The following is a 14,759-nucleotide window of genomic DNA, read 5'->3' on the forward strand; positions in this document are numbered from 1 at the left end:
TACAGCAGGGGGCAAAGAAAGGACACCACATTTTACTGTCCAGATTGCCCTGGAAAACCTGCACTCTGTGTCGGTGACTGCTTCAAGCTGTATCACACAGTTTCCCATTTTTAATTTTTTTTTGTTCCTGCTCCATTTTTGTATTTTTTTTTAATTTTTTGTTACATTTACTGTTTTTTAGCTTTTATTTGCTCCACCATTTTTAAGCGTTTTTATTTGCACTGTCAAGTGAACCCTGTGTCCATTCCGTGGCATGAGGGACCACTTAAGGTGCTAGATCAAATCCCTTCTTGGAGATAGGCCAGGCTTTCTTGTAACCTGTCCCTACTGATAGTTGGGTACAAGCATTTTTCTTTACCCAGATGTAAAATTCCTACTGAATTTGAATTGCTCATGTTCCAAATGTGGCCCTTTTGCCCCCAAACAATCTGACAAACCCATAAAAAAATGAAACAAACTTTTAAGAACAGATATGGATCAACAGAAGACAAAGTTAAAATTCACTTCTATAATAAAATGATTACATTTGAACATATTTATATCACAAAAGAATTGACGAGTGTTACAAATATTCCTACTACTCCATTAATCCATACCAAACAAACATTTAATGATCTGAAGTGAAAAAGATAAGTCTCAAAACACATGATCACAACTGGCACCAGCTATATCTATCAAATGTAACGCTATTTGCAATGATAAGGAAATATGGTCAATAAATTAAGATATTTTATTGCAGTATAAGGAAAATGTGATTCATTTACCCATCTAATCCTTCAATTTGGTGTTAATAGTGGTTGAGAATGCATCGTTTGTTAATAAATTCCTAACCAAATGCCAAACAGAGACCATGGAGTCTAGACTATGGCAGCTAAAAAAAGCTACATTGAACTCAATAAAAATAAATGACTACTAGGTGACCCAGTGGAGTGAGCAGAGTAACCTAAATGAACATCTAAAAAATGTACAAAAACAATACCCTTCTGTTCATAGAAAGGTAGAAACACAATATACCAGTGTTTAAGGACTAACTTACCGTGTCTGGTGATTTCCCACTCCTCCGAAGCACAGGGAGGCCTGAATCTCATAGGCCCAAATCACGTAGGTACATGCGCTCCAATAACGTGGACAGCTCTCAAAGGGACAATGTGACCCAATTAACCACACTTCCTGGTGGGCTTACATTCAATTCTTGCCCTTTTTTGTGGTGTTAGCTGCTTATTTTCGTTCGTGTATATTCTGTTATTTTGGCTCTTGACCCAGCTTGTTCTTGACTAAGTTTTGCCTGCTGATTTGGCTGTCTCCATTCTTGTTACCTCCTGTTGCTGAACCGGCTTGTATTTGGATCCTGATTTACCGGCTGCCGTTATTAACCTTCTCTGGTGATTCTGCTGTCCAGTCTCCGCTCCCGGTTCTGGCATTCTCTGCTGAGCATGACACAATGATAACAGTGACTATTTATTTCATAGACAAACTAAAGATCTCATACTACTAGCTGTACCGCATTGGTTGTAATGAGCTTCTGCTGTCCCAATGATGTGCACTAATGATTTCTTTTTAGTGTATTGGACATGGAGTGGTTTGAACATGGAAAGAGGTTTGGATTGGATTATGCAGATGTCTTCTTTAAGGTTATTATTTTTTCATTAACATGTATTATAATATTACAAATTATTATTCTAAATATTGCAAATTATATATAACATAACTATACCTATTTAAATTACTACTCACATATGTATGTAAAGCGGTTGTAATATAATTATATGTAGGTCTTTATATGTAGGTTCTACTTCAGTTTGTAGCAGGGGGATCTGGACACATTTGGGTAGTTTAGCTAAATTGAACATAATTGTGCAATTACTTCTAGATTGTAATGCATCTGTTCGTCTTAGTTATAGGTTTGTCATACTATTTGAATGTATGTATTGTAAGTACAACTGCGTAAATTGTTGGTGCCATATCAATAAAAGATAACGATGCTAGTAATAATAATAATAATAACAATAATAATATATTTGATAATCTATTTGATCATAATCGGCTACCCTGAATTTGATCATAATCGGCTACCCTGAAGTTGATCATAATTGGCTACCCTGAAGCTTTCCTGAAGTGGTGACTTTTAAAGATTTATTGCATTCGATATGAAGAAATTCTGATTTATTTTTTTTAACAATAGACTTTAAATAGCCTATTGGATTGAGCCTCAGTTGTTTTAGACCATCAGCTTTGCGTAAATTTAGGTTACTTGATTTCTCCCTTATTCCTTGATTGCTCCCTTATGTCCCAATAAGATGTCACAAATTCTGGGTTTCAGAAATGTGACAGCTGGATGGCAAAAATATAAAATCAAATAACTTGATTCACTATCTATATTAAAACAAGCTAGCCCTGGTGGAAGACTCAAACTTATCCATTTCTTAGTGTATACAAATGTGTAGTTTCCTGGGTTGTATTGGCAATATCGCTTGCAGGGTTTCATTTAAAATCTAGACGCGATCTATGTGTGAAACAGAAGTTAATCAAAATGCAGTAATACATTTAGTGACTGTAGTGTGAATGAACTCACCTGATTATTGAAGTATTAATTACCACATCCACTCAATTATAATGCTCAATTTTATCTAGGCACTTAGGTATCACAATTATCTGGAATTAATGGTTATGATACTTACTAACCTATGAAGAAACTAATTTGATAAGACATGGTGGGTTCAAGCCCAGCTTGTCAAGGGTAGAAAAGCGAGAGATGGCAAAAAGCCAGCTCAAAGACCTCTTCTTGTTCAGTATTTTTGGTCCTTACAAACATTGGGATGGTGCTTATGTTACATGTGAATTCAGCTTGACTCAGGCACGGCTCAACATGCCATTACACCGGGTCAGACTTGGGCACCTCCAAAGATCAATTATGAGTGTGAGATAAACTTACTATAAGTAGAAAAAATTGTTTCCTACCACCATTGTATTATGTTTTTTTAAAAGAACAATATCATTTTGGGGAAAATAACAAAAACAAAATGTTGCTATATGTTTTCCTTTATCAATAGTGTGAACAACATAGATTGAAGCAGCGGGCCCATGCGAGAGGCACAGATAAATCTGCAGTTCAAGTAAGGGGGTGGAGGAGGGTGTATGAATGAGTATTTGTGATTCAGTGAATGAATGAGTATCTGAATGAGGGAATATTTGTGAATGTCAATACTATTTTATTTATTTCCATAAAAAGGCCCACCAAATCCTCAGCACCAGGCTCATGATGCTCTTAATCCGGCCTTGTTCCTGATTTATGCATACTTATCATCTTCTGTCTGTACGACTACTGTACATCTACTTTTATGACTTACACCACTGCAGTTATTGTGTCTTCACACACACTATTTATTATCCTTTCAGCTGTAAAGCACTAAATACATCTGTTAGCACCATACAAATACATACACAGATATAATTTATGGCGAGCATACTCCATCAAAACCTTTCTAAAGATGATTGCAAAGAAGTATGCACCTGGTCTCCACTTTGTATTTGTTTACTCTTTTGTATACTAAATTTTGATTTATTTTTCAACGAGCTCAGGGGATGTCTATTCGGAGATCTTAAAAAGTAACAGCAACAAATTAACAGAGATAGGAAAGGCTGAACTTGATGGACGCATGTCTTTTTTCAGCCTATATAACTATGTAATATGTAACTATGTAACCAGCCCAATCCGTGCACACAATCAAAAGAAAAGAGCTACTGCTTCTAGAGCCCCTGATAATATGTGGAGCCTTGCCATAGGCCACAATTAAGTGTAAGAGTAGAAGAGGTGACAGGGGTCCTAATTTTGTAATCTGCCCTCGGTCTCATGGAATCTTGATCCAGCTCTGTTTCCCTTTTAAATCATTCTTGTTATTTCTTCTGGTCGGCAACCTAATACTTCATAAATGAAGCACAGTTATTTAATATTACAGGCTCACTTCAAACAGTTTATGCAGATTGTCATCGTTTTCTCAGATTTAGATCTTTTGGGAAAGGTTTTGCAGCTGTCATAACATCATAAAAAATGTTGAAAACCATATGCAATCCACTGACTTTTCTGACCAGCAAGTACTGCAATGGGTAGGTTTAACTGGCTGAGTACCAGTACCAAAGCATTACTGAGGATTTGATGTTATCAATGATTAATCATATCCATACCTAAGAACTGCCCAAGGCCGGTCTCCTAGATGAGAGGTAAGTGTGGTTGTTGCATAAATGAGGTGGCAGGAAGGCAGTATAGCCTCGGTGAGCAGGCCAAAGTCCAATCTCAGCGATCAAATGCTGCCTCCAAGGCCCACTTATGCGCAATGATTCTCTGACCATCCAGACCAAACCCAGGCAGGTCTATTCACTAAAAAGAGAGTGTATATGAGTTGTTGAAAAATTTTAGTTTGGAGCAGTAAACATGTATGAGTTTGACTAAAGTCTAGTTGGCAAATTCAACATGAGTGGTGATCTCTCTACTGCACCTCTTACCCAAGTTTTGTCTAAAGGCTGTCTTGTACAGCGGGCAATTGCTTTCAAGGCATCCATGTATAAAGTGGATATAGAGGCAAAAGGTGATCATTGTTGACCTTGTTTGCATGCGCCTACCCAGAATCCCTTGTGGCTGTAGCAGCAGCATGAGATTTCTGAGGGAAAAACAAGCCTTCTGGCTTGTCTAGTGTCTGTAGATGAGTGTTTAATAATGCTTCTATTACCCCCTTAATTTTAAGTGGAAGGGTTTTCCATCACCTTCACTCACCATAACTTATGTAATGGTAATTGAGTTCACAATGTTGAATTGACTTTTGCACAGAAATGTTTTTGCTTACACTCAGCTGTTGGAGAGTTAAGTTGGTGCAAAAAAGCAAGCAACTCACAAATTTATAAACACAAACATTTCTTGCAAGTTGGAACATGCAAACGTCCCTCTTAGAGAGGTGTGGGCTGATATGTGTGTCATCCCCCAAAAATAAAGTTGAATGCACTCATATTTACTCACAATAAACTAGTAAGGCATGGGATATACTAATTGCTTTGTGACTGTTAGCATTGAAGGTCACTACATGTCTTCTTAGTGAATGGACCCCAGAGATTCCCCAGGAATAATAATAATATAATATTATATATTATGATGTCATATTATAATGGCAAGGAGATCCTTCTGAGGGAGAGGATTTGTTAGTGGGTTGAACATTTGGCAGATGTGGGCGTGGCCCTGTACCCCTCCCTCTACCAGGAGAAGCAGAAAACGAACCCTAACAACTAGGAAGCAGCACTTCTCCAGGAGACTCCGGGTCAACTCAGAGAGATTCCAGGTATACTGATTTGGGAGTTAAATCTATTATTCTCTGAGGCATTACTATTGGGATTTAAATGGGTTGAAGCATTTGGTCTATAAGGGATATCAGAACCATATGAGAATATATCACACCGTTTGTGAGCCTGATTGCACAATGTTTATTTTATAATTTACAGCTGAATTAGCTTTGTGTAGCTCTGAATACTTCTTCCTACCTGCCTTTTCTTTGCAGAACACATCAATGACAGGTGTTTAGCCCAGTTTTTTTTACTGGCTTTCTGTGCCATATTCACCATTAATAGAGCCGCCACAGCTTGAGGAAGTCAGGCGAAAAATTCTGTTGGCAGGTAGAGTCAGTCACTTTACAAAATACAATCTTATGCTAGCAGATGGTAATTAAAGAGCAAAAAAAAAAATCTCAGTTTTCTGCTCTGTTGCATCAATTAAATGTGTGAAAATGTATGGAAAAATATAGCTTCAGTTATATTCATTCTAACCGGTACAATGTAGCTAATTATTCTTGCTTGGAATGACTACTAATGTTCATTCATATTATAGATGACAAAATGTGTCAAGATACCGGCCTCAATTTTTTAACCAGTTGTCTTAAATATATAGCTATACAGATGATGTTACATTTGATAATGGTAGAATAATTTAGGATGTTAACTTTTTTCCACCAAAAAGGCAATACTTGATAAAACTATGCATTGGAGAGGTTATATTTGTACTGAGATTACTACTTTAAAAAAAAATCATTACTGTTTTATGAATTTCTACTATCCTCAGAAGGTTTTAATTTGACAAAATCTAGCAATGTTAAAACATAGGGCAAATCAGTTGCACTCAGGTCAAAGTAACATGCATTGTTCATGCTCTGTTCATAAGAATTGACGGCCTAGGGCAGCCAAGCTGGAAAGCTTTTGAGTTTACATAGAAGTCTGCAGCTGCTGGTACCTCCAAATTGAAGCTGCCTGTGTTAGCTTTAAAAACATATTCCTAATTAACTCAACTGGAGGGTCAGGTAGTGAACACCCAAGTTAGTAGTTCCCTGGTCATGACCTAAAATTTGAGAGATTTGATACCAAAGTGAACCTTTCAAACTCCACATGTAGTGAAGTGATTAAGCTGCAGTTGGCAGAGGGGTGTGGCCTACTGTCTCAGACTATTCCTCATTGGCTAAAATACATAAAAGGACACCCCTGACCAACCCTGGTCACCTGTAGTCATGTATAAACACTGCTATCCTTCCATTCCTTGCTTGTATCCTTGCTACAGCTCTATATCCTTTGGCTTCCTACCTGGATACCCTGTCTCCTGTCCCACATCCTCAGCTTGTTAACCTGTTGTGTTCTTGTGCTGCCTTGACCCCCTGGACTGATTATTGTTTTTTGTTTATTTATGTTCAGGACTGTCTGCTTCTAGGTTTCTACTCCTCTGGCATCTAGCACTGCATAGGTTACTCAATGAGAATGGTCTTCTATTTAGTACATGTTAAAACACTTTTCCACTGCTGCTCCTCCTTTTTGCTTGTTTACTCTACTGGTGGCTGTTGCTGTTCATCTCCTGCAGGGAGCACCACCAGATCTACTTTTAGTGGCTCCTAAGAAGCCAATCGCCTATCATGTCATGGGTATCGGTCAATGATGCCCACTGGGCCAGGATGGGCAGGAGTGGGCCTTGACTGGAATGCTGAGTAGGGGTAGGCCTGACGACATTTTTTTAGTTTTTAGGGGTGGAATTTTGGGAGGAATCATTTGGTTAGGGGTCCTTCTGTGTGTCACCCTATTTTGTTTAGTTTATACCACTCTCCCTCACTATTGTTTGCGATGTTGGTTGGGCGGTTCATTTTGGCATCTAGGGGGTGAATGCTCTGGGGGAGAGCATTTGGTGGCATTTCAGTGAGAGGTTCCTTGCTGTTGGTGCTCGGAGCCTCTGTGTCTGGGGTTGGGCATCTGGGTATGTCCTCCACGGTGTTAGTGGTACCGGGATAGCCTGGTAAACTTAGGGGTGTTTTCGTTTTTTGTTAATTATGTATGTTATTTATTGTTCAGTTTGGTAGTCATTGCCCTGTTCACGCACCTAGTTTGGGTTAAGGTTATGTGGAAATGGCATGGTTAAGTAAAAAAATCAGATGTGGCCTTTTGAACCCCACTCTTGATGTTGTGTTAATTATTGGGTAGTTAAATTGGTTGAGCGGGCCTGGCACAGACATCGAGGGTACATCAGTCATTATATTCTGGGTTTTTTATTGCATTTTATTATACCCTTTGTTTCTGCTTTGGCTGCAGCCATACTTTGTGTATTTTATTCTTGTATTTCCATTATTGTTAATGGTCTTACACTAATTACAGCCACAGACACCCTAGAGTTGTAAGAAAATATAAAAAAGGAAATTAATTTAGGTCAAAATAGGCCATTTAGCATACTGACACTGCATACACATAATGCATTTTGTACATTGTAGTTCCCCAAAGTTTGAAGTGCTGCGTAAACTGTTGGCCCTATAGAAATAAAAGATAATAATAATAATAATAATAACACCTCCCACTTTATACCAATGTGTGAATTAATCTGTGACAGACAAAATTTGCATTTTCTACAAAAACTGACCATACAAAACTGATATTTTGCAGAAATCTGCATCAATTTTATTTTCTCATCTGCATTCTAATTATTGTGCTATGACAAAAATATACATGAAAAAACATGCACTCATGAAAAAGAACTTTGTTGGTCTGTGGACACAACAGTGTCAGTAATGAAAATGAGGGGAGGTACAGAATTGAGGTCTAGCCATAAGCCATAACTATAATATTAAGCGTCCTCTTGAAAGGTCTTTCAAAATTCATCACTTGGATTTTTGGCTCTTACACATACATAGAGATAGGAAAATCTATCCTCCAGACATAGTGCAAGAAGAACTTCATGTCTGCAATTAGTTCAATGGCTTAAAGATTATACAGCTTTGAAATTGAAATTTAATTAAAATTTCATATATCAATGAGCTCACACTGTTCCTCACATGCAAACAAAATGGCCAGGGGGCTCTCTGGGAAAACATGTATAAAATGCATAAAATATGGAATATCATCTCAAATAGATTAAATTAGCAAGGGAATAGATGGAATGTCAGAAAAACGAAATAGAAAAAACAGATGCTTCTAAAAATTGGCAAACCCACTCTTAAAATGAGGAGAGTCCAGTGACATTCAGCCAAATAAAGGTCATGTGGAGATTACCGAGAATTCACTTAAATGAAGTATATTTAATAGAATGCAGATTTTCATCATCGATATTGCCAAAGATAACATATAGCTTTCAAAGGAGTAAAAGAAATAAGAGAAAACATTTTAGACATAAAAGATTCAGTGTGATACATGCAACTTAATTTGAAAACTAAAACTTTATGTACATGTGATATCAAATTATAATATAGATTCACTATGGAATGGTTAGAATTGAGATATTTATTAATAGGGCCTTCATGAACAGGGGAGGACAGTTAATTGCACTCTGGGGTGCTCTGATTTTAAGATCCTGGGCCACAGCCTAAAGAATTTGTTTGACTTTCACCTAAAAATCCATCTACAATTACCAGGGGGTCTAGGATAACAAAGGCTTTAGAATCAGTTTACTTGTTAAATGATTCCTTTCTGTGCTCCCTCTATGTGTTTTAAATGAGACTGGTTGGTAATTTGGGCATGTTGACTTCCAAATATGCTCTAAGCTGCTTCATTATTGGAATTAGCCCCTGGCTAAATGTTTCCTGCTCTCTCCTGTTTATGCATTATACTACTTTTACCAATAATTGATTCAAACTTCTACTACAAAGTAGTATATCATGCATTCAGTGTCAATTCATATGTAATTCTGAACAATTTAATACCAAAGGTGTTATGTTGTACTTACAATGTTGATTGCAGCAATACTGTTGGCATATCTGATATTTTTTTCACATGCTTGAATTTTTTTTTAACATTTTAAATTAATCCACAACCTAAAGAGGTTTGATAGTAAATAGATATTCAAATTCCAATTAATGAATCCATTTGCATAGTACATCACAGTGAAAAGTCTTAGTCCGCTACCTGGCAGCTGAAATACATCATTAATTTTTATTCTGATGTTTTGAGCTTGGCAGCACCACTAAACAGGACCTACCTAGGGTTGCAAGAATGTTTTTGGCGCCGCTAAGTGGGTGTGGATATATTACCCTTAATGTCACCAAGTAACATACCTTCCCACAGTGCCACCTTTGTCCCCTAAGAGGTTGTCGGTGCCATCATTGTGCCCCCCTATATTTTTACAAAGGTTATTTTGAGGTAAGTAGGTAAATAAATGAGAAGGAAATTAATGATATTGGAACTGCAGAGAATTAAAAAACAACAGTAAAATAAATTTCCCCAAACCCAGTGATTTATTCACATTTTGTGCCGGCTGGGGCATGAGCAAGTGCAGCTCATAGTGAGCAGAAGCACATAGTGAGCATGACATATGTGGTACAGCATACATTCTATTAATATACATTATATTGGTGGTTCTACTGCATAACTTCTATCATTATGTATTGAACCAGAAAATGACAGTGGTACAGTATATAGCAAACCAGGCACTGCGGGTAGTACAATATAACTCCCATCATTATATACTAACCCTGACTGTGGTATAGTATAACTCCCATCATTATACAGTGATCCAGAAACTAGGGGTGGTACAGCATCACTCCTATTATTACACAGTAATCCAGACACACATGGTGGCACAGCATGACTCCTATCATTATATAGTGAGCCAGGCACTGATGATGGCACACCGTAACGCCCATCACTATATACTGAATCAGACATTGACAATGGTACAGCATAACTAATATCACTTTATACTGAGTCAGACTGATGGTGGAATAGCACAATTCCCAATATCACACACAGTATATTAATATCATGTTTTAATTATATGTGCTGGGCCATTGATGCAAGTTTTCTTAGCTTTTACACCAAGTGGTTGTAGGTAAAAGATGTGTCCAGTAATTATACATTATGAAGGGCCAATTTAAATACATAAAAGGGCCAGCTAGACCATAAATGAACTATAAAAGGTCAGCCCATCAGAATGGACAATTAAGAATACTGTATGAACGTTGATTCTTTACAGATCAACAAATTCAAATTATGAGGACTTGGATTAAAGTATAAAGATTTTACCTTGTGGCACGTTAAATATTTCATGCATAATAACATCACACAATGGCTGCAAGGTACACCTGTACAGAAGCAACTGAGGCTGCCTATATCCACAGAATAACTGTGGTTATTTCTCCAAGATTTTTGGAACAACCTACTTGCCGAGTTCCTTGTGCAACTGTGTACCTAGAAGAATTGATGCTGTTTTAAAGGCAAAGGGTAGTCACACCAAATATTGATTTAATTTACATTTGTAGGTGGCTACATCACAGTTATCACACTAGCTATTTCTTTTTTACTTTTATGCCTATATTCATGTTTCCCATCCCTAGCAACCTAAACTTTACTTAACTTAAAATGTCATTGCTGTCAAAATGAACTCATATTGATTAATTATTGCACTGTGTAACTTCAAACCAATAATCAAAAATGTACCAAAGAAATAAATATATTTTTGCGCACAAAGACACTTTTATTTATTCGTCACACTTAAAGGACATGTTTTTGTCTGCTAAGCTATTGCAATTTTCAGTATTCTCAAGTAGAAGATGTGACAACATCCCTTTGTCCAACATTGCAATCTGATTTTTCCTGAATTCCACAGTGGTCTTGCAGTTTAATTTTTCCTGGCAGTTTTCCCTTAATGTCATTCAGTTAGTGGAAAGCAGAGTGTTCTCCCCTAGAGAAAGAGATTAATTTGTTTCATTGGAATCTAATACCCTAGGATGACGGTCCATTCTGGCGCACAGCAAGTTCACCACAGTCCACGGTCTACATGAAATCATAACCAAAAGCAGATGCTTCTGCCTGTTAGAAAAACTTAGTGCTCTTTCTTCAAACCAGTAAAAAAAAATATTGTTTAGACTAGTATAACTTTCTTTGTTGGACCCTTTTGTTTCCTTTGGCGCCCCCCTCCCTGTTTTCATCTGCACTCGTTCTCCCCTACTTGATGTTTGCCGAAGGAAATGCTAGAAAGGGAAAAGTATTTCTTGGCCTTCACAAGTTCTCTTGGGATTACTCTATACAGTGAAATTAAATACATGTGAGATATAAAAGAGAATGGCTCTTTAATTTATTGCAACAAAATGTTTTAGATAAATTTTGGCTTTCCTGTCTTGTGTGTGAAAATGTCAGAAGAGTTTGTAAGCTAGCAGTGGAAAATGTATTTCCTTCACCTTCATCATCATGCCTAAACTAAGCGTCCTTTTATTCTGAAAACTATGGTTTTACAAGATGTTTCTAAAGTGGTAGATACGAAATTTATATACGTTGTATATAAGCCAGTTTAATTTATGTATGATGCTATTTATAGGTAACTGCATAATAGATTGCTTTGGTCTTAACGACCTTAAAGCGCCAGAATCCACATAGGGAAATGGCTTGACTGTTTCTAGATTTACTAATCTGTGTAGTACAGCAGTAAGCAGAGTAAAGTTCAGGAACACTAGATGCTATAAAAACTGCAAACCCTCACCTGCGAGTAAAAAAAAACTACAAGGAACCTGAAATTGTTCTCTTCCTTGTCATTAAGACTTTCAACTACATGTTGTCATAAAACAAGTAATATTCTATAGCTCGGCTGTGGTGTTAAACACATGTGATGCGGTTATCATTAAGAGAAATTAAATGGTACACTTCATATATACTTTGAACTACAAAAGGGGTATTTTTACTAAAGCAGGATTCAACTCCATTGAACGGCAAATCCAAGTGACCTTTTCCTGCAAAAAAGGCTTAGTAGGCCTTGCATAATGCATAGGCAGGGCTGGCCTTAGGGGTGTGCGACTTGTGCGACCGCACAGGGCGCCATGGTAGCAGGGGCGCCTGCCCGGGACTTAACTTAAAACGTTTTTTTTGTTTGTTTGTTTTTTTAAACTTTATTTAACATCATTCATGTTAAATAAAGTTTAAAAAAAAAAACGATGCTTCAATCTAAGTCCCGGGCAGGGGCGCCGAGCGGTTGCTCGTGAAGTTCTCAGCAACCGCTCGGCGCCCCTTACTCTCCGTGACTCCGTCGTGGTGCCGGCATCTCATGTTGACTATTCCGGCGCTCAACATGAAATGCCGGCACCGCGGCAGAGCGAGAAGACGGATGCCTCCCGCTCTCACCGCAGGACTCCGGCAACAAGGTAAGTGGGGGGGGTGTAGTTTGAAGGGGCAGAAGGGGGGGTAGTTTGAAGGGGCAGAAGGGGGGTAGTTTGAAGGGGCAGAGGGGGGGGTGTAGTTTGAAGGGGCAGAGGGGGTGTAGTTTGAAGGGGCAGGGGGGTAGTTTGAAGGGGCAGAGGGGGGGCAGTGAGGGGGGGGCACCAGAGGAGTAGTCCGCACAGGGCGCCACAACGCCTAAGGCCGGCTCTGTCGGGTTAAATGTGTGAAGGATATTTAAAATGGTGAAGGGTGAGGTTAACTAGGGAATAAAGGATCTTTAGCTCTTGTTGGAATGTTTATAGGTAGTATTGACTGACTACATCTTATTCGCTTTAGACACTTTCTAATTTCCAAGTTACCTCCCTAGGTTTTCACTTATAATAAAGAACATTTTAAAATGTAAGAAAATATATTGCAATTAGGGAACATCAGATATTCAATTTTTGAAAAATAATTTAATAAATAAAACATAGGATTTCTCGTTAAATCACTGGATGCGTTCATATCAACATTTAAGCACAGTAACCAAAAAAGACTTAGCAGAAACATATAAAGCATGTTTTCACCTAATATAAAATGAATTAACATCTCAAATAAGTAAAAATGGAAACTATAACTTTGGAGCCTTTGCATCTGGCAGAAGCGATATTTCATGCTCAATGGAATTTTTCTTCTCAGTACAGATGGAAAACTGTATTTCCTACTGGACTAATCCCAGTAAAGCATGTAAATCTGTTTTTACTGAGGTTATTATTTTAATTTAAAAAAAAGTATCAACCTCATTATTCCAGCCATATTTGTGAAAAACAGGAATTATCAGGGTGAAGCTGCTGATTATTCACTGGGATACCAGTGACCATCAATTACTTTATTATTAGGAATACAATTTTAAAATATTAGGCTACGTGTAAAGGTATTCCACACACACTCAGCGTTACCCACTGAGCTAAGGCACATTGGCTGAGCACATTGTTCACTGTTGGTTCTTGCAAATTGACAGAGTTGACAAATGCTTGTTGACTTTAGGGTTTAGACAGATATATTTGGGAGCCATCCCTTATATTTAAGGAGCCAGTAAAGCTGTACAGCCACAGATCTCTATAAAAATACTCATAAACCTTAAGTGTCCATATAATTTTAAGAGATACGGCTCATCGGCTATTGAGGTTTGTCCACTCTTACATGTATGTAAAACAATTATATGGAGGGGTAGTTGTTACTTAATTGCAATACATACATATACAGCATATCTCACAAGTGACCCTTTTTAGAAAGCACAGTTCCTCTTTGAGAAGTCTTGAGTTTTATAATCTATTGACCGCTACTTATGAAATTACAACTTTAAAAAGAAGAATGCATTTTAAATAAACTGTATAATTTATAAACAAATGTTTGCACTCTGTATACAATTTGTGCTATTTTTAGTTCTGTAGCGAGCTGTGATACTCTGAAACATTTTGAACATCTAGAAAATAAGTACAGTGAGGAAAAGCTATGTCACTCCAACAAAGGGTATGCCCTTTAATTGCTCTACTTAAAGAATCAGCGTCAACCTTTCCTATATTAAAATGAATACAGTTAATATTATTTTGACTCATTGTGTAAACATAAAAGTTATGGTTTTATTTGTCAACAAAATATGTAACGTACTATGTCACAAAATAATAGCCATTGTATCTTCAAGTATATCCCTATCAGGCTCATCTCATTTATTTACAAACTGTTTGCCATAATTAGCTTCATTCAGTCTTTTAAAAGCCTCTTCTGATTCAGGGCACCACTTAACCATAACAGGGGACCTTGCCTTAGTGAGGTCTGTCAGAGGAGGAGGAATGGTAGCAAAATCTGGAAGGAACCTCTTATACTAACCAATCAAGCCTAAAAATGCCTTTACTTGTTATTTGGTAAGCAGGTCATTTTTGTATGGCTTCAAATCCCCTCCCAATGTAATATCCTAAGCACTTAGCCTCTTCTAGGCCAATAGCACACTTGGAAGGATTGCAGTGGATAGAGTCAAGTCAAGTCAAAATGGGATTCCCAGTCTGCACTATGGACATCATCATTTGAGTAGGCTGCAGCATAGCAATCATGGGGTTTAAGAATTCTGCCTAATTATTGTT

At 37.5% G+C, this 14,759-nt stretch overlaps 1 non-coding gene across 1 annotated transcript; it reads left to right on the top strand.

Moving 5' to 3' along the window:
• The first annotated feature begins 216 nt into the window (after window positions 1-216).
• On the top strand, window positions 217-346 carry LOC149278428 (small nucleolar RNA SNORA35). The gene has a single exon (XR_016278767.1). It is a non-coding gene; the product is annotated as a small nucleolar RNA SNORA35 (small nucleolar RNA).
• Window positions 347-14,759: the final 14,413 nt, after the last annotated feature.

This window comes from Sceloporus occidentalis, unplaced genomic scaffold (assembly GCF_023333645.1).
Source record: "Sceloporus occidentalis isolate IW3139 unplaced genomic scaffold, rSceOcc1.0.p SCAF_189, whole genome shotgun sequence".
NCBI lineage: Eukaryota > Metazoa > Chordata > Lepidosauria > Squamata > Phrynosomatidae > Sceloporus > Sceloporus occidentalis.